General features: G+C 64.2%; 1 protein-coding gene across 1 annotated transcript in view; it reads right to left on the reverse strand.

Moving 5' to 3' along the window:
* SH3BP2 (SH3 domain binding protein 2) overlaps window positions 1–10,792 on the reverse strand; it is a 29,264-nt gene extending 18,472 nt beyond the window's left edge. Inside the window, exon 1 of the mRNA XM_037046836.1 lies at window positions 10,709–10,792. The gene's annotated coding sequence lies outside the window, so the exon portion shown is untranslated. The remainder of the gene's footprint in view (window positions 1–10,708) is intronic.
* Window positions 10,793–20,079: the final 9,287 nt, after the last annotated feature.

Genomic DNA, 20,079 nt, shown 5'->3' on the forward strand with positions numbered 1-20,079 from the left:
TGCCGGCCCTTTCCCCACACCTGGCTGCCCTTGGGGAGGCTGAGGGCAGGAGTCCAGGGCTGCCCCTCTGGGCCTGGGTCTGCACTGCCCTCCCCTCTGCGCAGACAGGCCTCACTGCCACACATGCTCCAAAAACTCAGGGACAGTCACATCCCCCAACCCGCCGTTAACGGCAGCTCCACAACCTTTTACACTGGAAGGAACCATGGCGGTTACCCCACAGCAGTGTCCAAGCAGTAAGCTGCGTGGGACAGAAGCATCGCCGGGGTCCCCATATTAGGCAGCTCTGCCCTCCCACTTTACCCTCCCCTCTCCCCAGGGTGGGGGCCTCCAAGTGCCAGGGAACCATCCCCCTGGGCCAGATGCAAGGCACCTACCAACGTGGGTGGGAGCCAGCCAGCAGGGCTGGGCAGAGGCCACGGGCCCCTGGAAGAGAAGAGAGGGAGAGCCCTCACTCTGGGCTCCCGGGGCCCAGCCTGCTCCGGAGCAAGGCAGGCGTCCAGCTGCTAGTCCGGTCCCAGCTGCACCGAATCTGCAAGTGTCATTAAGTCGGGGCTCTCACCCTGGATTAGCCAGATGGGCGCTAACTCCAGGGACAAGTGTCCTTATAAGAAGAGTGAGGGAGGCCCTGGCTGGTGTGGCTCAGTGGATTGAGGTCACCAGTTCAAAGAATCTCAGGTTCAATTCCCAATCAGGGCACACGCCTCAGTTGCAGGCCAGGTTCCCAGTAGGGGGTGCACAGAGACAATCACACACTGGTGTTTCTCACATTGATATTTTTCTCCCTCTTTCTCCTTCTCTCTCACTAAAAATAAATAAATATACTTAAAGAAGAGACTGAGAAGAGATGCAGAGGAGAAGGCAACGTGAGTCTGGGACCAGGTGATGCGGCCGGCAGCACCAAAGGCCGGAAGAGTCTGGAAAGGAAGGACCGGCCTCTGGAGCCTCCCAAGGGAGTGTGGCCCTGCTGACCCTTGACTTTGGACTTCCGGCCTCTGGACCTGAGAGGCAGGTCTCTGCTGCTTGAGCCCCAGCAGTCAGCTCACCTGAGCCTCACCAGGAACTGACTGGCCATGTGGCTGCGCCCAGGCCCGCCCGTGCCCCCGGGCCTCTCCTTGGCTCCGGCAGAAGACAGTGTGTGCTGAGCTCTGGGACACACCCAGGGGCTTCTCTGGGCTGCCCAGGGTGGGGGTGGAGGCAGCCGGACCACTCCTGTTTCCTCCACCAAAGGGAATTCAGGGACCTGCAGGGAGAGGCAGGCACGCACAGCTGCCAAACGGGGGGCCTGGGCTTCTGAGGATGATGTGGCCCAACTGTGGCGGGGTGGGGTTTCTCCTCTGGGACCTTCGGTGCTCAAGCGGTGCCCATAGAAAACCTGCAATGCCCACCCGTCCCCAGGTGCCCCTCCAGGGCCACAGCACCCCAGGGCCGTCCTCTCCCCAGCCTGGTGTCTCGGACTTCACGGAACATTCCCGAGCTGGATGACATCTCCCTGGGCTGAAGGCCGAGCATTCGGAGCAGAGCTGGGGCCCAAAGAGCCAGGGCGGCACCAGGTGCAGAGCCCTGGACAGGGTGGGGCTCCTCAGGAGAGAGCTGCCTGTGGGTGGGAGGGGGAATGGCTGGGAGGGGCTCCAGGCAGAGGGTTCTTGTCCATGGGCATGAGGTCTGTGGCGGCCCGCAGTGAGGGTGGGCGGGCCTAGGGTGAGCCTGGCGAGCGGTGCTGCCTTCCTGAGCCCCCTCCAACCACAAACAGCCGAGGCGTTTCAGGATTCACACTTCAGTTCATCGATGGTTGGCAAGTTTCCACCTTTCCACAGCTTGAGAAAGACTCCGGAAGGCAGATGCGTGGGCCGGTCCACCCCCAAGTTCCTGGCCCCTCACCCAAGGATACATACAGCCCACCCCTCTCGCCAGCCCTACTCTGCCTGGCCTAACGAGGTTCCCTGCTCCACACCGCAGCCAGCATGGGCACCCCAAGGCCCCAACCCTGCACAGGGCATGGGGTGCCCACCCCCGAGAGAGGCGCCCAGCCCTGCCTGCCAGGGCAAGACTCCGCCCCACCCATGTGACCCGGGCAGGCGGAACAGGGCAGTGGTCACAGTGCGGCCCACTTTGTGCCCCAGTGTCCTCGTCTGACACCTCTGGTGTGGGGCAGTCCTAGAGCCCCGCAGCAAGGTGGGTGGGCGCGGACCCTCCAGACGCCCCGGTCGCCGTGCTTCTGTGGGCAGCGCCATGCCATGCGCAGGCACGCTGGGGAGGGCGCGCCTCCTCGGGAGATGCCTGGACCCTGGCCCACTCCCCGCCCCTCTCCAGGCCCCTTCCTGTACCGCGTCTCCCGCTGTGGGGACCCCACCTGGAGGTGAGGGGCTCCGTGCCTTGGCCACAGCGGTTGGCTCAGCCGGGAGAGCACGATTTCAGCCTCTCCAGCCCCTCGCCCAGGCCTGGCACGGCCTCGGGGCTGGCGCAACCAGACCCCTTCTCCTACCGCATAGGCTGCCGCCCACCTGCGGAGCCCTTCCCCCGCCCCTAGGCTGCCCCCCTCCAGAACCCCCCAGGCATCTCTGGTCTGTCTGCTGACTAGCTGCCCCTTCCTCAACGGCAGCCCCAGCCCGAGTCCACCGCCTGCGGGACGAGTCGATGTCGCCTCCCACAACTAGCTGGACGGTCCCGGCTCTCCCTGGGGCCCAGTTCATGGGGCTCGATGGCTGAATTAAATCATTTACCGCACCCCAAGCACCCCCACCTCCCCATCCCTCGAGGCAGGCTGCACCCCCAGGGACCTCAGCCAGGCCCTGCCTGCCGCGCCCGCCTCCCCCCAGCGCCCTGGTTCACAGAGCTCGGCAGCAGCCTTCACCAGCAGGGTGCCCTCGCCTGAGCACCTGGCGGCCGAGCCCCGGGCAGACCTGGCGGCCCCACACTGCCGCTGATCCTGCAGGGGTCGCTGAGACACCCTGAAGGGGACAGGCTGTCTTCTCTAAGGTCAGGGTCAAGCTTACCCCAGGCCAGACAAGGAGGCCGGAGAGCAGGACTTCCCCAAACCCAGCCACCCCGCCTTTCCTCATCCCAGCTCACAGCTCCATCACACTCGCCACTTTGGAACCCCAGCACACGCTCTCGGCCCACCTGCCCTGTTGGGCTGAGAGACTCTGGCCCTGGCTCTGGGTTCCAGGCATGCCTCCCGGGCTGCAGACGGGATGAGATGGGCCCCTCAGGAGTGGAAAAGGCCACCAGCCCAACCCACCTGTGTACACCAAGGCAGGGGGTCATGAAGCCTGGGGTGCTTTCCTGTGTACAACACCTCTGGAGATAGGAGGGTCAAGCTGACGGCCAGGGCGGGGCGGGGGCCGGGGAGCAGCCTCCTTAGAGGTCCCACCCAGTGCCACCGAGTTAGCTCTGCAGCCCACTCAGTCCCCAAGTCCCCAAGGGTGAACCTCATCGTCCCAATGAGGAAGTTGAGGCTGAGAGGGCTGTAGCCGTGGCAAACCAGCCAGCACTGCCCGTGTGACCCACGGCCCAGGCCACCTCGCCCATTTCCTGCCAAGCCTGGCTCCGAGGGGCAGAAGGAGGGCAGAGGGGACCCCAGGGCCGACTCTCCGGAAGGACACTGGCTCCAAGCTGGGTGGGAGACACACCAGCCTAGAGGGCTGCTAGAGGGCACGGGCTCGGGGCAGACGCTGGGGATCCAGGGGCAGGCCGCGCTGCGTGCGGGCCAAGTTCCTGGGTTCAGGGTTTGCCTGTTTCAGCCGCATCTCCAGAGGGGTCAGGGAGGCCGTTGGCCACAGGTGCCCCCCCGAGCCCTGCTCACGGCTGCTGGTTCCCTCAGGGGTCTGGCGCTCAGCCTGAGACAAGCTCTGGTGAAGAAGCAGAACCCAGGCCTCAGTTTCCCCATCAGTAACTGGGGCTGTCCCAGGAACCGCTGGGAACAGCACAAGGCTGTGTGGACAGTGTCCCTGACAGAAAGAGGGTCCCTGCAGAGCGCTGCGGCCAAACCCCTCAGGGCAGCTGAGGCCATGGAGGCCAGAGAGCAGCGTGCTGACGCCCACCCAGAGCCATGGGTCTGTCACCCCATCCAAAGGACTCTCCTGGGTGGGGGCAGAGGGAGGCAGTCGGGACCCTGCCACCAGCCTGCAAACCCTGTACCCTTCACCCCAGGATCTAAGCTGGCCCCCGTTCTGCTGGGGAGGCAGCCACCTCTGACTCACGTCCTCGTGACAGCTGTCCTGCCCAGACAGGGTGACACATCAGCCAGTGCTCCCGGAGGATCTTGCACCGGAGGAGCCAGTAGGAAGTGCTTGTGCAAAGGGCCTGGGCCCGGGCGAGGGGAGGCGCACACCCGAGGACAGGCGGGCGGGTGCGGTCCAGACCCACACCCGGCCCGGACCCTGAGTGGGCTCCGGGTCTCAGACCTGCCCGGCCGAGCATCCCACAGAGCCCCACTCAGGACTGGCCTCCAGTCCCCGCCTCTCCTCTTTGCACGCGGAGCCGGGGAACAGTCACTTTACCCCCTGAGCCTCCCTTCCTCGCCCTTCCATATGGGCTTGCGGGGAACAGTGCCCTGAGGACAAAAGGAGGCAGCTCACAGGGACTCCCGGTGGCCACTCAGCCCAGGCTCCGGCACCAGGGTGCAGTGACACGGAGCCCGTGCTGGGCCGGGGTGGGCGCACAGGAGGCAGCCAGAGCCAGCCCCACAGCCCCTGGAGGGGTCCCAGGGTGGGGGCAGGGGCCAGCCAGGAAGGCACACGGCCAGGTGGACACCTGCTGTCTGCGGTGCCAGGCCAGGGCATCCTGGGGGAGGCCACCAGGGGCAGCAGCCTTGACCCCTGTAGCAGCCAGTGGCCTCGGCCACTCCGCCATCTGTCACACTACTGATCATGTTTTCGCCTTTCCTGCCGCCGCAGCGGCGGTTGGTGGCGGCGGCCTCCCTCAGACCCGCGGCTCCTGGGCACTTCCCGCCACTCCGCCAGGCCCAGGCTCCTGGGGCGGGACGAAGGGCACCAGTGCCCAGGGGCATGGTAACATTTCAAGGTGTTTTCACACACTTTTCTTCTCTGCTACTGCTGATTAACTTTTACTATCTGAGTTTTTAATTCAATTGCACTGTCTTTGCTTTGGGCCACTTTGTTTTTTCAGTCTTCGCCCGAGGATATATCTCTTGATTTTAGAGAGAGAGGAAGAGAGCTACGAAGAGAGAGAGGAAAACATCATTCTGTCGCTTCCTGCCCGCACCCCGACGGGGGACTCGAACCAGAGACCCAGGCGTGTGCCCTGACCTGGATGGGACCGTGACCCTGTGGTGCACAGAACGGTGCTCCAACCCACTGGGCCCCCAGCCAGGGCCTGGGTCACTTCTCATTCTTTAGTAAATGTCAGGCCAGCCTCAGGAGGTGGCGTGTCTGGGCTGGGTCTTGTCCTCTCCCTAGCAGCCTCCTGGGGTCACCCACACGCCTGGAGAGCGGTACCCAGGTGACGGGCCAGCTGCTCTGCCAGGCTGGGGTTTGGGGCCCACGGAGGCAGGGCCTGAGGGGAGGGAGCTGGAGAGGGGACACAGAAGAGGCAGACAGGGGGTGAAAGAGGGAAGGGGGGCCGGCCCGCTGTGAGGTTGGGGAACTGAGAGCAGCCTGTTTCCCCCTGGCCTGGGAACCCTGGACCTGGGCGCTGGACGGGTGACTCATGGACACTGGTTCCCTTCGAGCCCCTCAGCCCAGTCCCCCACGGGGCCTGGCCAACCTTGCTGTCCTCAGGCGCCCTCACACTGCCCCATTGTTCGCAGGCCCATCGAGGAGGGTCTGGCAGTGGGCCTGGGCTGGCGGGAAAGGGGCCCAGCCCCCAGCCTCCCCTGCCCCTCCGGGCGCAGCCTGTGCCCAGCCCTTGACAGACAGGCCTGCGGGCAGGAGCAAGCAGGGGCCAGGGAGGGGCTCCGTCTGTCCCGCACAGCGTCCCTGTCCAAGGCCAGTGGCCCAGCGGGACTCTGCAGCCACCACAGTGCTCTTAACCCTCAGGGCCCCCTTGCCCCGAGCTGCCGTCCCAGACACAGCAGAAGTGACTGTGCTCTTGGTTTCAAGTTCAAAGCCCTCTCCAGGTTGGTGCCCTGCCACGCTGGACTCCTCCACGCCCTTCCCTGACCTCCTCCTACTGTTCCCGCCCAACAAGCTCCAGCCGGCTCAGGTTCCCCCAAGGCACCCACTGACACCCCGCAGCGAGGCCAGGGAGTGGTGCCCTCAGAGCACCCCAGGAGGTTTGGGGGATCACAGTGCCCCATTTGGATACTTGTCCCCAGTGTTCCCTGGGGGGCCGCAGGCTGGGCCCCTCCACAGAGGGCCGTGGGCCACCACAGTCTCGGGCCTGTGGGACCCCCCAGGCCCAGGCCCAGGCCCAGGCCCTCCCCTTTGCCCAGCACCCCCCACCCAGCACAGGGGCCTTAGATCACTGGGTCCCCCAGGCAAAGCAGTGCCCGGCCCAGCCCTGCCAGCACTGGGAGGGCCCCCCACAGACAGGGCGAGTGCTCTGTAGCCGTTGGCCTAACAGGTGCCCAGGGGGAAGGTGGCTTCTGGTGGCCAGCTGGGCCAGGACCACCAGCCCCTTACACCTCTTCCTGGCTGGGGGCCTGGCACAGGGTGGGGCACTGGGTGGGGGCGGAGGCACAGCTCAGCGAGTGCCGTGGGGCTATCCCCCTTCCCAAGGAGGAAGCCCCTGCATCACAGCCCTGCCGCCCGGAGAAGCCAGCAAAGAAGACTTGGGGGCAGAGTCGGGCCCCCTGGCAGCATCCCTCTCTCAGCATCCCTGTACCTGGGCCCAGTGGCCCTCAGTGGGGGTCGCTGACCTGTCCACCCCCCACGCAGCCCTCCTGCAGGTACCCCCCAAGCATGCTTCTTCAATACCACATGGGTGGGGTCTCCTGACCCCAAACAACCTTTGAAAACGACCGGGCTAGTGCTGGGAAGCCTTGAGGGCTCGGCCCACGCCAGCGCCTCCCGCTTCTCCCTCAGAGCCTCCGTACCACGCACTGCCCTTCCCACCCCAGGAGGCCCTCCTGGGGCCCTGCGCGGGGCCTCCTGCATCGTTCTTGGGTGCTGCCCACTGGAAACAGGGCAGGTCTGTGAGGGGTGGGGGTGTCTACGTGGGGGCCCTGGGCCTGGACCCAGAGTGGGGTTGTCTCCCCCTGCTACCCAGCAGCCCCCTCAGTGCCAGCTGGCAGGAACCCCGACTTGGGGCCGGGCCTCCCAGATCCTCCCTGGGACATGGGGGTCCTCTTTCTCAACCCTCTTCCTGCCCCAGCAACTTCCTGCTCCCAGAGGGCTGAGCCATCACCAACCGCAGCTCATCGCCTTCCTGGCCCCACTCTCAAAAGAAGGGGAGACTATTTGCAGAGAGCCCCCGCCCTGGACCCCAGGGCAGGTTGGGGGACAGAGACGGCCCCACCCCCACCCCACATCGTAGCTTGTAGACAGGAGGGCCACCCCCCCCCCAGCTGAGTGCTGGCTGGGCCCCTCCCCTATGTGGCAAGGAGCTGGCACTGGGGTCCCGGGCAGCCAAGTGGAGGGTGAGGTCCCAGAGTGGCTTGCTCCTCACCCCAACCCTGGTGGGATCTGGGACCAGACAGGAGGTAAGGGGGGGTGTGGGGCTCTAGCACCCTTGGCTCAGACAAAGGCTGGGTGGTACACAGGGAGACCTTGGTGGCCTGATGCTGCCTGCAGGGTCTGGGGTCCTCTGCTGCCCCCAGTTCCTCGCTGGTCACCTACCATGTCACCAGACCTCGAGCACCGGATGGCCACCAGGTACCCCCATGGGGAAGGATGGGAGACAGCCACTCTGTCCTCTGCCCACTGTGGTAAAACCCACCCGTGTTCACTGGCCATCTTGCTCGGCCAGACCCCAGCACTGGGCCTTCGGGCCCTCAGGGGCCTAGCGGGTCAGCAGCACCAGCCCCTTCTGGCCTGAAATGGGAGGCGAGGGACCCCCATGGCAGACCGTCCTCTCCCGGATCCTTCCCCACCACCCTCCTAAGGCCTGCAGATCTGGCCTGGCCAGCGCACTGTAGGGACTGACTCCCTGTAACCAGCCCACGGCTCGGGAGCACAGGCAGACCAGCCTTAGCCCCAACCCAAGTCTCCAGAAAGGAGCAGAGAAAGAACCTGCTCTCATTTGGGACGGGACCTCCAGGACCCCTGGTAGCTCTCCGCAGCTCCTGGAAGCTGGAGCCCCGCGCTCAGGGGATAGGGTGGGGACCGGGTGGGGGGCTGGGATGAAGACACCCCCCCCCTCAGAGTTCCGAGCAACCCTGAGAGGCCCAACAAGCCACTGTCACCTGACCTGGAGCCCCACCCACCCTACTCAGGGCCTTCCAGCTTGAGGAGGGCATTTGTCTCAGATGCTGAACAGGAATCAGACACAGGCAAGGCAGGAGCAGCAGGCCAACTTCAAGAGCACGGGGTGCAGCCGGCCCTGCCCCAGCCTGCAGAGCCCTGCCAGTCCGTGTGCCTGCCTGCCTGCACCTCAGGTCTGCAGAAGTTTCTGGATGCTCCAGCGCACCTTCCCACTAGGAGGGTCCACACTCCCCCTGCCCCTCCATGGGCCAGGCCACATGGGCACCGCTGGGCACTCAGGGGCGGCCCTGTCCTCCCTGAGTTCCCGGTCAGGCAGGGGGAGCTAGACAGGTGGCCAGGGTGACCAGAAGAGGCTCTGAGGTGGCCCCAGCGCAGGGCAGCCAGCAAGTCCCCTGAGAGCAGACATTGAGGCCTTTTGCTAAAGTGCTCCTTCAGGGGAGAATGGCAGGGTGGGCAGGACAGGCTGCACGGCTGCCTGCGGGCATGTGCCAGCAGCCCGCGCTCCCTAGCCTGCGGGCTGCCCACTCCTGGGCTCCTCGCCCCACCCAGGTCCTGGCGCATAAGGCGCCCAAGGTGTGTGAGGGGAGCAGTCCCACGACACAGCTTCCAGAACAGCAGCCAGGAGGAACCAGGGGGCGGGGGGGGGGGGACTGAGGCCTTTGCCAAGAGACCCATGTGGGAGGGAAGCTACAAGCCTGTTCTTTGCTCCAGCCCCAGCCCCACCCCAGGCAATCGTGGCCCAGCTGTTCAGCCCTGAGGGTTGGGGCTGGCAAAACCACTCAGTCGCTGAACGGGGCCTCCAGCCCCCCTGACATTCGAAGATACCCCTGGGGTAGAAGGCGGCTCACTGCCCTCTGTACAGATAAGCAAACTGGAGCAAAGCCCCCTGGCCAAGGTCAGTGGCCAGGAAGTGGTGCAGGTAGACTCAAACCAGGGCCTCTGGGACCATGGCCGGGCCACTCTGTCTCCCAGCGCCCCTCAAGCTTACCATCCCGAGGCCTGAGTGTGTGCGTGCCGTGTGCCCACCAAAGAACAAGTGCTGACTCACGCCCCCTCCGGCTGCCCCTGTGAACAGGAAGGGCTGAGTAGACCTGGAGCCGCCCTCCCTCCCCTCTCCCGGACCAGCCCCTTTGGTGGCTCCTCCCAACTCTGTAGGTCTGAGGGACTCCCCCAGAAGGCCAGGCCCTCTGTCAGGCCCTTTTTCCAGGGGGCTGGCCTGTCCCCTCTGCCGAGGGTGTGCCCCAACACAGGGCACAGAGCCAAGGATCGGGGAAGTGGGGTGGGCAGAGTCCTCACTCCTCAGGGCCCCACACTGGCCCACCTGGAGTGAGGCCCTGGCTCCGGGCTCCCCTGCATGGGGCTCCGAGGTAATGGACACAGCACGGGGAGATTCGGGAGGTGGAGCCCAGCCCCCTTCTCTGGTCTTCCAGAGCCTCAGTCAGATAAAGCAGGGACTCACACTGTGTCAGTGTGGGACTGGACTTGAACTGGAATCCTGCTCCTACTCCAGGACTTGCCCTCAGCCCTGGGACTGTCACGGGACAAACCCTACCGTCCCACCCTCACCACTAGGGCAGGCAAGCGTTCCGGGGCCCCGTTCGTGCTGGGCCAGGCCACACAGCTCACCAGCAGGACCTCACGGCCGCTCAGCGGGCCGCCCAACAGCAGGCAGGGGCATCGCGGGGCCTGACGGGCAGACCCAGGGACGGAGAGAGACGCCGGTCACACGGCGTGGTGGCGGGGGCAGGCTCCAGCTGGCGGCGGTGCGGGGCCCTCTGACACCCCCAGAGGGACTCACCGCGAGCGCCGGGGGAAGGAAGCCCAGGCCCAGGGCAGCAGGAAGGAGCCGGGCTGCTGGGAGGGGCGGGAGCCGCAAGTGGGAGGCCGTCTCCAACCCCTAGCTCTCCCAGCCACTCTGCCACCCTTTCTGACGCGCCACTGCCCCCAGGATAGGAGTGGCAGAGGTCCCGGAGCCACCGGCTCTCCGTATCTCCCACTTCAGTGGGAACCGGCGCCGGGCGGGCGGGGCTTTCTCCCGCTCCCCGGGGCGGGCGGAGGGGAGGGTCGCCTGGGCCGCCCCGACAGCAAGGAGCCCGTCCTCAGCCTGAGCCTTCGGAGGCCCGACAGGTGGGTCACGTACCGGGCCTGCGGCACCCCGCCAACCCCAGGGGCCTGGCGCAGCGGGGCTCAGAAGGACGACCGGGACGGGGACTGGGACGCGAGGCAGATTCGACCCGACCGCCCCCCACGCCTAGGCCTCCCGGGCGCACCCTGCGCACCCCGAACCCGGGCCCTTCCTCCGGCAGTGGCGCCCCCAGGCCCCGCACGGACCGCCCCCAGCCTGCGGTACAGGGAGCACCGCGCCCCGCCCGTCCGCGTCTTACCCGCGGAGGCTCTGCTCCCGGCCCGCGGGCTCTGCGTCCTGGAGGCGGCTCCCAGGCAGGGCCGCCCGGACCTGGGTCCCGCGCGGGCTCGCCCGCCCCGCCCGCCCCGGCTCCGCCCCCGGCCCCGCCCCGCCCCCGGCTCTGCAAAAGCTCGGGACCCGCGCCTGGGGCCGCTGCGCAGCTCGCAGTCCTGGGGGTCCGAGGTTGGGTGCTGGCCTCAGGGTGCAGGGACCCCCACCTCGCCCCGCGCCCAGCTCCCAGGGACAGTGGATACACCGTCCATGCATGGCACACAGTAGGTGTGCTCAGTAAACGCAGGGGAGCGAACACGAGAGTGTCTGTCCTTTGCGCGAGTCCCGCCCCGTGACTCTCGGAGACCCACTGGAGGAGGCGCTGCCTCTGAGCCCCGCGACCCCGATCCTGCGGGAGGAGGCTGAGTCCGCCCCTGCCCGTGCATGGGATGAGCCCCTTCCCACAGAGGAGGACCCCTGGACTCCTGGGGGGCACTGTTCAGCCCCTTCAGAGCTGGGACGCAGCCCCCGACCAGGCCTGGACTCCCAGGGCCCAGGAGTCTGGCTCCTGGGGCTCTGGGATTTGTGAGTCCCAGAAAACAGGGAACCTGACGCTGTGCCTTCTGGGAGGCTCCCACTGACAAGGCTTCTCCCTGCGCCTGGGCGTTGGGGGGCAGGGAGTACAAGTCCAGCTTCAGACAGAGGCACCCCCTGCTCAAGGGGCAGGGGACTGGGAGTAACGGCTTCCGGTGGGCACCCTAAGGGCCAGGTCGGACATGGGTGGAGGAGACAGAGTGAAGTGCCCTCGGGAAACGGGGCAAGCCAGGCCTGCCTGCCTACAGGTGCGGGAGGCTTCCAGAAATGGGACCCACTGGGGAGGCACACATCCCAGTGAGGTGCCGGACCAGACCCCAGTCCCAGGGCCCAGGAAGCTGTGGGTGGGGAAAGGACAGAGTCTGGCGGGGAGCCCGAAGGGGCTGGGGGCAGGGGAGAAGGCCGGCCCAGCCAGTGCTGAGCCCTGTCCAGCTGTGAGGCCAAGGTCGGTGCCTGTGTGTGCGCCAGGGGCCAGAGTCCAGCAGGGCCGGTTGATCTGACCCAGGCAGAGGCAGGGGGCACTCAGGAGCTGAGGCTGGGTCCCGCTGGAGCCAAGGTCCTCGAGGGCCTTGAGAAGACACACATCTATGTCACAGCATTCTTGGGGTCAGAGAAATTAACCAGGGGTGGGGGTGAGAGAGGCCGGAAAACCCAGGGGCCAGGCTCTGAGGCCCCCAGGGAGGGACAGGGCTGGGACTGCACCACTGTCCTGGGGAGGAAGGGGCCAAACCAGGGAGGCACAGGCGGAGATGGTGAGACAGCGAGGGGGTCTACTGGGCCTCAGCTCCCCCATTTGTAAAAGGAGGGCCCCACCTGCTGGAGAGCTGGCAGGAAGAGTTTGGAGGGGGGTGGGGGCCAGTAGAGCACCTGGCACCGCAGCCTGCAGCCACCACGGCTGACAGATGCTCGCCCCGCCTGGCCTGGGCCACTCCTCCCCCACCCCAGTCTGTGACTCTCAGGACTGGACTCCGCCCCCCGGACCCTGAAACCCTGCCCCTCCCAGCTGACAAGCCTGTTGTGGAAGTGGCTAGGCCCAGGCCATGAGAACTGGTGTGGCGCCCCCTTCCGGAACAGGGCTGTGCTGGCCCGGCAGGCCAGGGATGAAGGAGGGCAGGCGGCCTCAGGGCTGGCACCCTTGGGGCTGGCACCTGTACTCCGTGCCGCCCAGGTCAGCAGACCAACTGCTGGCACTGAGTGGGTGCTGGGGACCCGGGGGGATTCTGGGAAGCCTTGTCCCTCACTGGAGGGAGCAGATGTATGCGTGAGCAGATACCCTCTGGTGTCTGTCACTGTGAGTGACCTTTTCCTGGAGCAGGTGGATGGTGAGTGGGGCAAAGACCTGCAACACAGCCGAGCAAGGCTGGACGCAGGGGCCTCCCTCCGGTTGCCCACCCCAGGGAGGGAGGGCGATGACCGAGAGCTTTGAGGGACAGACCGCAGACCGAGACTTGGAGACCTTGCCATCGGGGCCCCTGCAGATGGCCTGGACAGGGCCCCCGGGAACGCCAGCGTGCCGTGTGCACAGGGACCTTGGCCGCGCCACTCCAGGCAAGCCTCCCCAGTCCAGCCCCAAGCCCCGCGGGGCCGGGGGCCCTGGTGGGAATCCGGGCAGCTCAGCGCCCCCACGGAACCAGGAGCTGCAGGAGGCAGAGGCCAGGGGAGTGGGAACTCAGGCAGGGACAGTGAGTAGGAAAGTGTCACCCAAAGTCATGACACTCACCCTGGCCTCTGTGCTGGCACCAGGCCCACAAGCCTTCCCTCCCTGGGCGTCTCTAAACGTCACAGGCTGACCACAGCCGACAGCCAGACCCGCTTGTCCCCAGCCTTCTTTGTGTCAGGCTGGTGACCTCAGAGGCATTCTGGGAGTCCTGTCTGTCTGGAGGGTCTGGTGGGTTCTCTCTGCATAGCACACTGGGGTCCTGCCCCTCCCACCTCGGCCCACCCACACCCACCCATGCCTGTCGCTGTCTGTGGCCACCCCAGAGGGCGCTGGTCAGCCCCATCGCATCACTTCCCTGCTCCGGAGCCTCTCCGCAGGCACCCACCTGCTGGATCTGAGGCTCCGCTCCGTGCTCGCCACGCCGCACCCCCCCGCCCCGGGCCTCCCCAGGCCTCCCACGTCCCTCAGGCTCTGCTTCGTCGCTGTCACTCTGCTGCACGGTTCTCACCCCACTGCCACCACGCTGTGTTCTCTCCCTCCCTGGCCTCTTCTGGACTCCTGTGTATCTTCATTTGCTCTGGTCAGCGCTCCCCACCCCCCAGAGTGTTGTCTGCTGAGGTCAGGAGTCTCCGTGCCACCCAGGGCTTCAGCACCATCCTGGGACAGACTAGATGCCCAGTAAATGAATGGCCAATGAAGAGACCAGGCCCCGAGGGGCAGCCCCAAGGACAGGGCAGGCTCAGGCAGAGCTGCCCAGCTGGGCCCCTGTGTCCGGAGGACCCTGGAAGCCTCACGGGGTCAGGCTGGCGGGGGGAACAGGGGAAGGAGGACTCAGGACCCTTGGCCAGCCCGTGCGTGGGCAGGGCCGAGGCTGTGGCTGACCATGAACTGACAGCTGGCCCACACAGCTGTGCACCCGGGACCAGATCCCACCCCACCCCCCCGTCTCTTCCAGGGGTGGCCATTTGCAGCCAGCCTGGGCAGGACCTCTGACCACACAGCCCGAAGGCCAGGGAGGGGGAGTGAGGCTGGGATTGGTGGGCTGGCTACTGGGCTCCGGGGAGCGGGGAGAGCTAAGCCCCAGGCAGCAGCAGGGGGCTGCATACTGAGGACAGGGTCCTGTGCTCACCCATCCTGCAGGGCCCCATCTCGAGTCCCAGGCCTAGCCTCCAGCTCTCTCACACTGCTGTCTGGCCCTGGGTGGGGGTGGGGTGGCGTGGACGGTGGCTCACTGGACGCCTGTGTGCTAGGCTGCAGCCCCCAGCAGCCGGCTCCTCTCTGCCCCCAGCCCCCCAGCATTCCTTCTGGGAGAGCCAGGTCAAGTACCTGCCCCAGGAGACCTCCTGCTGCTCCCCCAGCTCGGCTGCCCTGGTGCCCACCCCACCACCATCCCAGCCCCACCCACCACTGTGCTGGACTGACTGGACTTCTCAGAGTGGCCCCAGGCTGGGCTTCCTGGGGGCAGGGCCCTGTTGGTCAGCTCTGTGTTCCCAGCACTGTCTGGCCACCCTCATGGGCGGCCCCAGGCTGTGGGCTTCTCGTCTGCTGCTCTCTCCCGCCTGGCAGCCCACAGAGGCCGGTGCAGGTTGGGACCCTGTGGGCTGGTGTGGGCTCCCGTCTGGGCCTTCCTGAGAGAGGCGTCGGGTGATAAGATCAGAGCCGCTTTCTGGGGACAGCAGCCGGAGACCTGCTGACTCAGAAGGCTCTGCTGGGTCGAGCTGGCCTGTGCAAAGCCCTGGAGGGTGGAAGGAGACCTGGGGCTGTGAGGCCAAGGCAGGGGTCAGCCCTGCCCCCCCACCAGTCCCCAGGGGGCTGCACCCCAGGTCTGTTCAGCTGCTGCCTTTCCCTTGTCCGGGTCAAAGCTCCACACACAGTAGCTGTGTCAGGCTGGCCCCACCAGGAAGGTCTATTTTGAAACCCCACCCACGTGGGTGGAGGATGCAGCCCACGCACATGGCAGTCCTGCTATTTTTACACCCAAACACCCTGCCCTCCGCCCCAGGGCCCGAGGTGAAGCTTGAGTTGAAAGGGCCCATTCTATTCCAGGCAGCTTCCGGCCCGGGGCCGTGTGGAGGGTAGGCGTCTGTACTCACAGTTTCTCCGCCCTCCCGAAAGCCGGCTTCTGGCAGCCCCTGTCCCCGAGTCCCAGGGCCCACGTGACTTTCAGGAAGGCACTGGGGTCTGGAAGAGGAAGCCCAGTGGGTCCTGGGAAGGGGAAGCTGTGGCCCTCAGGACTGGAGGCCTCTGTCACCCTGGGGCCACCTCCCACCCAACTCTGGGTCAGGGGTCCCCCATCCCTTCCCTGTGAGACAGAGGGTACAGGGTGGCCTGTGTGGCTGTGAAGCCCCCTTGACCTGGACTGGAGGTGGGAGGGATGAGGATGGGCCTGGGAGGGGACAGGAGGGACTGGCCTTCCCCATGCCTGCCCTCCAGGCCCCAGCAGATGGGCAGCCTGGGCAGGAGTAAATGAGGGAGTTGTCCCACTAGGCTCCCAGGACTTCCTGCTCCACTGGGCCCTCTTGGGTGCTGGGTGGGTCACCCCAGACATTCAGCACCTGCCCAGCCCAGGGCCCCAGGAGACCGCAGCCTTCGTCCTCCACTCGCCCTTCGTCCTCCACTCGCCCACCCTGAAGCAGGGCCCTTTGGCCTCCATTCCCATTCCACGATCCCTCAAACCACCCTGGGCAGCCCGAGCCCCCAGCTGCCGCCCTGGACACACCTCCTTCCCAGCCAACCAGCCAAACTCCTGAATTCACCTGGACACTGAGATGTGGCCTGTGTTCTCGCCCTCCACTCCAGGCTGGCCTCAGCCTCCCTGTGCCCTGGCTCAGCACCCAGCCCGCACCCACCTCTCAGGTCCAGCATGGCTTAGGTNCCACGATCCCTCAAACCACCCTGGGCAGCCCGAGCCCCCAGCTGCCGCCCTGGACACACCTCCTTCCCAGCCAACCAGCCAAACTCCTGAATTCACCTGGACACTGAGATGCGGCCTGTGTTCTCGCCCTCCACTCCAGGCTGGCCTCAGCCTCCCTGTGCCCTGGCTCAGCACCCAGCCCGCACCCACCTCTCAGGTCCAGCATGGCTTAGGTCCAACATGCTGCTTCTGAGCCGCTGTCCACCCCTGTGATGGTCAGAAACACCATAACCAGGGCTGGTGTGGCTCAGTGGATTGAGTGCCGGCCTGAGAACCAAATGGTTTGATTCCCAAATTGCTGGTTTGATTCCCGGTCGGGGCACAGGCCTGGGTTGCAGGCCAGGTCCCCAGTGGGAGGCGCTTGGGAGGAAACCACACATTGATGTTTCTCTCCCTCTCTATCTCCCTCCTGTTCCCCCTCTCTAAAAATAAATAAATAAAAACCCCACTATAAACAACATGGAAACCGCAGGCTGGGAAGGAATGCGTGCAAACCGCATACACTGACCCCAGGGGTGAATAATAAAAGCATTTTTACACTGTTTAAGTTTCTGCCTCCAGTTGAAAATGGGGACACACGGCCGTTCACAAACAAAAAGTCCACGTGACCCTCTGCCACGCTCGAACATGCCCCGCCCCACTAGTGATTAAATAAATACCAGCGCGCAGTGAGACTGAGGTTTTGCTGATCGCGGTAGAAAGGCTTGGGCGGCGCCCAGTACCTGGCAGCCACGGGGGCGGGGGCAGGCAGTCCCTGTGCGCTCAAAGCCCCGCCCGCTGTCTCCGGGGCTGCGGGGAACGGAGCCGAAGCTGAGGCTCAAGGTCATATCCGGCCGATTTACCGGCAGGCTGACCCCGGGCTCCTAACTCCCAAGTGTGATTTATGTTTCGTTCCTACGCAGCCTCAGAGCTCTGGGCGCGCATCTTCAAAGCGGTGCACAGTTTCACAAGGCTTCTGGCAAAACAGGCCCCCGCCTCTCGTTTTCCATCACAGCTTTGCGCTCATTCTTCTGGTTTCGCCTTCCTGCCCCGCAGCAACAGGCGCGCGTCCCACTTCCTGAGCTCCGGGACCGGCCTCCGGTCTGTTTAGGGCTGGCGGCGGTGTGAACGCGCTGCGTGCCCGAGCCCCAGAGTGCGTCCCGCTCACTTTTCCTTTCTTGCTCAACTTCCTGTTCCCTCTGGAGTTAATGCCTTCTTTTCCATTTTGCTGAATTTCTCATTGCTAGTTCACCTGCAGATTCTTCCTTATGTCCAACCTCGTCCAGGACAGCCCGTGTATCAGGTATTCTATCAACTCAACACACACGTGGCTCTTCCGTGGCTGGTGTGGCTCAGTGGATTGAGTGCAGGCCTGCAAACCCAAGGAACCCAAGGATCCCAGTTCGATTCCCAGCCAGGCCCCCAGTAGGGAGCAGGGGAGAGGCAACCACACATTGAGGCTTCTCTTCCCTTCTCTAAAATAAATAAATCTAGAAAAGAGACTGTGCTCTCTAACTGGGGCGGGTGGGGCGGGACCCTCTGTGTTCCGCATTCCACCACTGACCTCCTCACTGACCTCCTCTCTCCCTCCGTGAGATGGAGCTGAGAAAGGGGGTAGGGATGTCCATCTTTGACAAACTTAAAACACACGCTGAGAAGCGAGACCCTGACGCCGCCCGTCTGCCGCCGTCGCTCTGGAAGAGCAGTGGGGCTGAGTGTAAGACTCTGGCTCAGAAGGCGCTGATTTCAGAGTGCTGAGAGTCACCGTCCAGCCTTGAAAAGTCTGATCCCACTCACTTGTGTTCACTTCCTGTTTCTCCTGGGACACTGCGGGGTCTCCTCCTTGTGCCCAGTGCTCTCAAGTTCCCCCAGACATCTGGTCAGCTGGCCCCTGAAGTGGGAGAGGGGCGCTAGTGCGTGGGGCTTGCTGGCCGGGACTCTGACCACGCGGTGCCCCACAGGACACGGCCCCGGATCTCCCGGCTGATCAGGTTTCCCAGAGAAGTCCCTCCATGTCCTGCCTCGAGGGGAGAGGCCTGGCCCCCGAGTCCAGGGCAGTGAGGGAGGGAGGGTGGGTGGGGCAGGCTCAGCACTGGATGTTCTGGACTCTCTCGTTTGCATCATCGGCCCTCCACCTGTTCTGTGCTGGGGCCCCCAACCCAGAGACCCAACCCAGGCAGTAAGCCCAGAGCATGAGGTCTGGTGGTGGGCAAGGACCAGAGGCTCAGCTGCGGGTGGGGCTGTGCACAGACGTGGGTCTCTGTCACCTTTCCAACAGCTCACGTAGTTTAGCTCCACCTCACTCACACCTCTAGACATCCCCGTGGCCATCGGTTCCCCAGCCTCTGACAGGGAAGGGCGACTTGCTAGGGTTGGGGGGACACGGGGAGGCCTGCCTGGGTCCCGGGGCCACCTGGTGAAGGACCCCTGTGATTACACTAGGCCCATCCTTCGGGCCAGGGTGACCTCCCCGTCTTCCAGTCAGCTGCCGTGCCTGGGAGAGGTTGGGTGGGCAACTCAGGGCCTCTCTTTTGGGAGCTGACACAGCGTAGTCCGTCCTGCGGCCGCTTTGGCACCTGTGCCCTCTGTGCCGGTGGAAGTTCTCACGCACCTGGTTTGGGCTGCCGACCCCGGCCCCACTGGGAGTGCTGACTGATCCACCATTTGCTCACTTCCCCTCGCCGTGTACAACTACAACAGGCGTGAGCCCTTGAAACTTCACCCAGCTTCTGTGGCCCAGGAAAGTAAGAGCTGCCAGGAGGGTGGTCCTGGGTCGAGGTCCCCAGGGGCCACAGTGAGGATGCGGGCTGCAGCTGGAGAGCAGGGTTCCCAGGCGGCCCACTCACGTGGGCACGGAGCTGCAGCTCCTCACACTCGCATCCTCCCACAGCCCCCCCGCCCCGTGTACTCTCAGGGTGTGACCGATGGCTTCCCCTGGTCGAGCGATCCCGGACGGGGCCGGGCAGTGGCTACCCATCTTTTGCGACCCAGCTGCAGTGTCCCAGGCCATTGTCCCCGCGGTGCTCTCCCTGTTGGCCCCCAGCAATGTGGCAGGAAAATCCAGGAGGAGCCCCTTCTGGAGGCTGGCCACCCCAACTGTTCCTGTTGACCTCAAACCCAAAGATTCTCGTTTCCAAATACACGTGGCCCAGGTGCTAAATGAGAGACTCAGATGCTCAGTTTCCAGCTGAGAACCAGGTTCAAGCTGACAACCTTAAAAATAAAAAAGCTGGTTATTTTACCAGCAAAGACGGTTTTCTCAGGAAGAGTAAAGAATTATAATTCGGGACAAGACAGATGCAGCAGTGAGCCGGGGGCAAGTGCAACATGGATAGGAATGTTCTTTTTTTAAATTTATTTTTATTTATATTTAGAGGGAGAGGAAGGGAAGGGGAGAAACCTCAGTGTGTGGTTGCCTCTCGTGCGCCCCCAAGTGGGAGCCGGCCTGCAACCCAGGCATGTGCCCTGACTGGGAGTTGAACTGTCGTTGTTTGGTTCCCAGGCCCACACTCAATCCACTCAGCTATACCAGCCAGGGCAAGAGAGAGGAATGTTCTTTCAAGGAGAAAATGGCTGTGGGCTGTTTCGAAGGAAAGTCCACTGTAGGAAAGCGTGAGTTCAGGGTGATGGCACCTCTTACTTCTTATTGGCCATGTCTGGGCAGCTATTCCCTCCAGGACACTCCACGTCCTTGCCTAATGTCATGGATGGTGACAGAGCTTATCAGAGTCCTTAACCTGGGCAGCGACCAAGAACCCATGGGAGGAGCTTGGGCGCACGGGAGGGGTCTCACTGACCCGCATCCCTAGAGACCACCACGAAGGCCGGCAGCCCCTGCCTTCCTCTGCCCACTCTTGTCTCGCCTCGTCTGCATGTACCAGGTCAAAAGTCCTTCTTTCTCCTAAATAAACTATGTTTGGTGACAGAAGTCCCAGCTGTCTTAGTTTTATGGCCAACAGTAGGTTTTTGGAAACTGTGACTGTTAGCCACACGACCTGTAAGGAAATCAGGTTCACCCCAGGCTAATCCGTGTGACCAGAGCTAAATTCCTACAGAATATTTCTGGTCATGAAAACACCACACTTCTAAATAATTGCAACATTAAATATTAAAGTGAATGTGAACTGTATATACGTTTTAAAAGATTAATGAAAACAAGAGCAGTATTTTTCTTTTTTTAAAAAAATATTTTACTTAATTATCTTTAGAGGGG

Source organism: Sturnira hondurensis, unplaced genomic scaffold, assembly GCF_014824575.4.
Source record: "Sturnira hondurensis isolate 20B ecotype Veracruz unplaced genomic scaffold, ASM1482457v3 Scaffold0000780, whole genome shotgun sequence".
Classification (NCBI taxonomy): Eukaryota; Metazoa; Chordata; class Mammalia; order Chiroptera; family Phyllostomidae; genus Sturnira; species Sturnira hondurensis.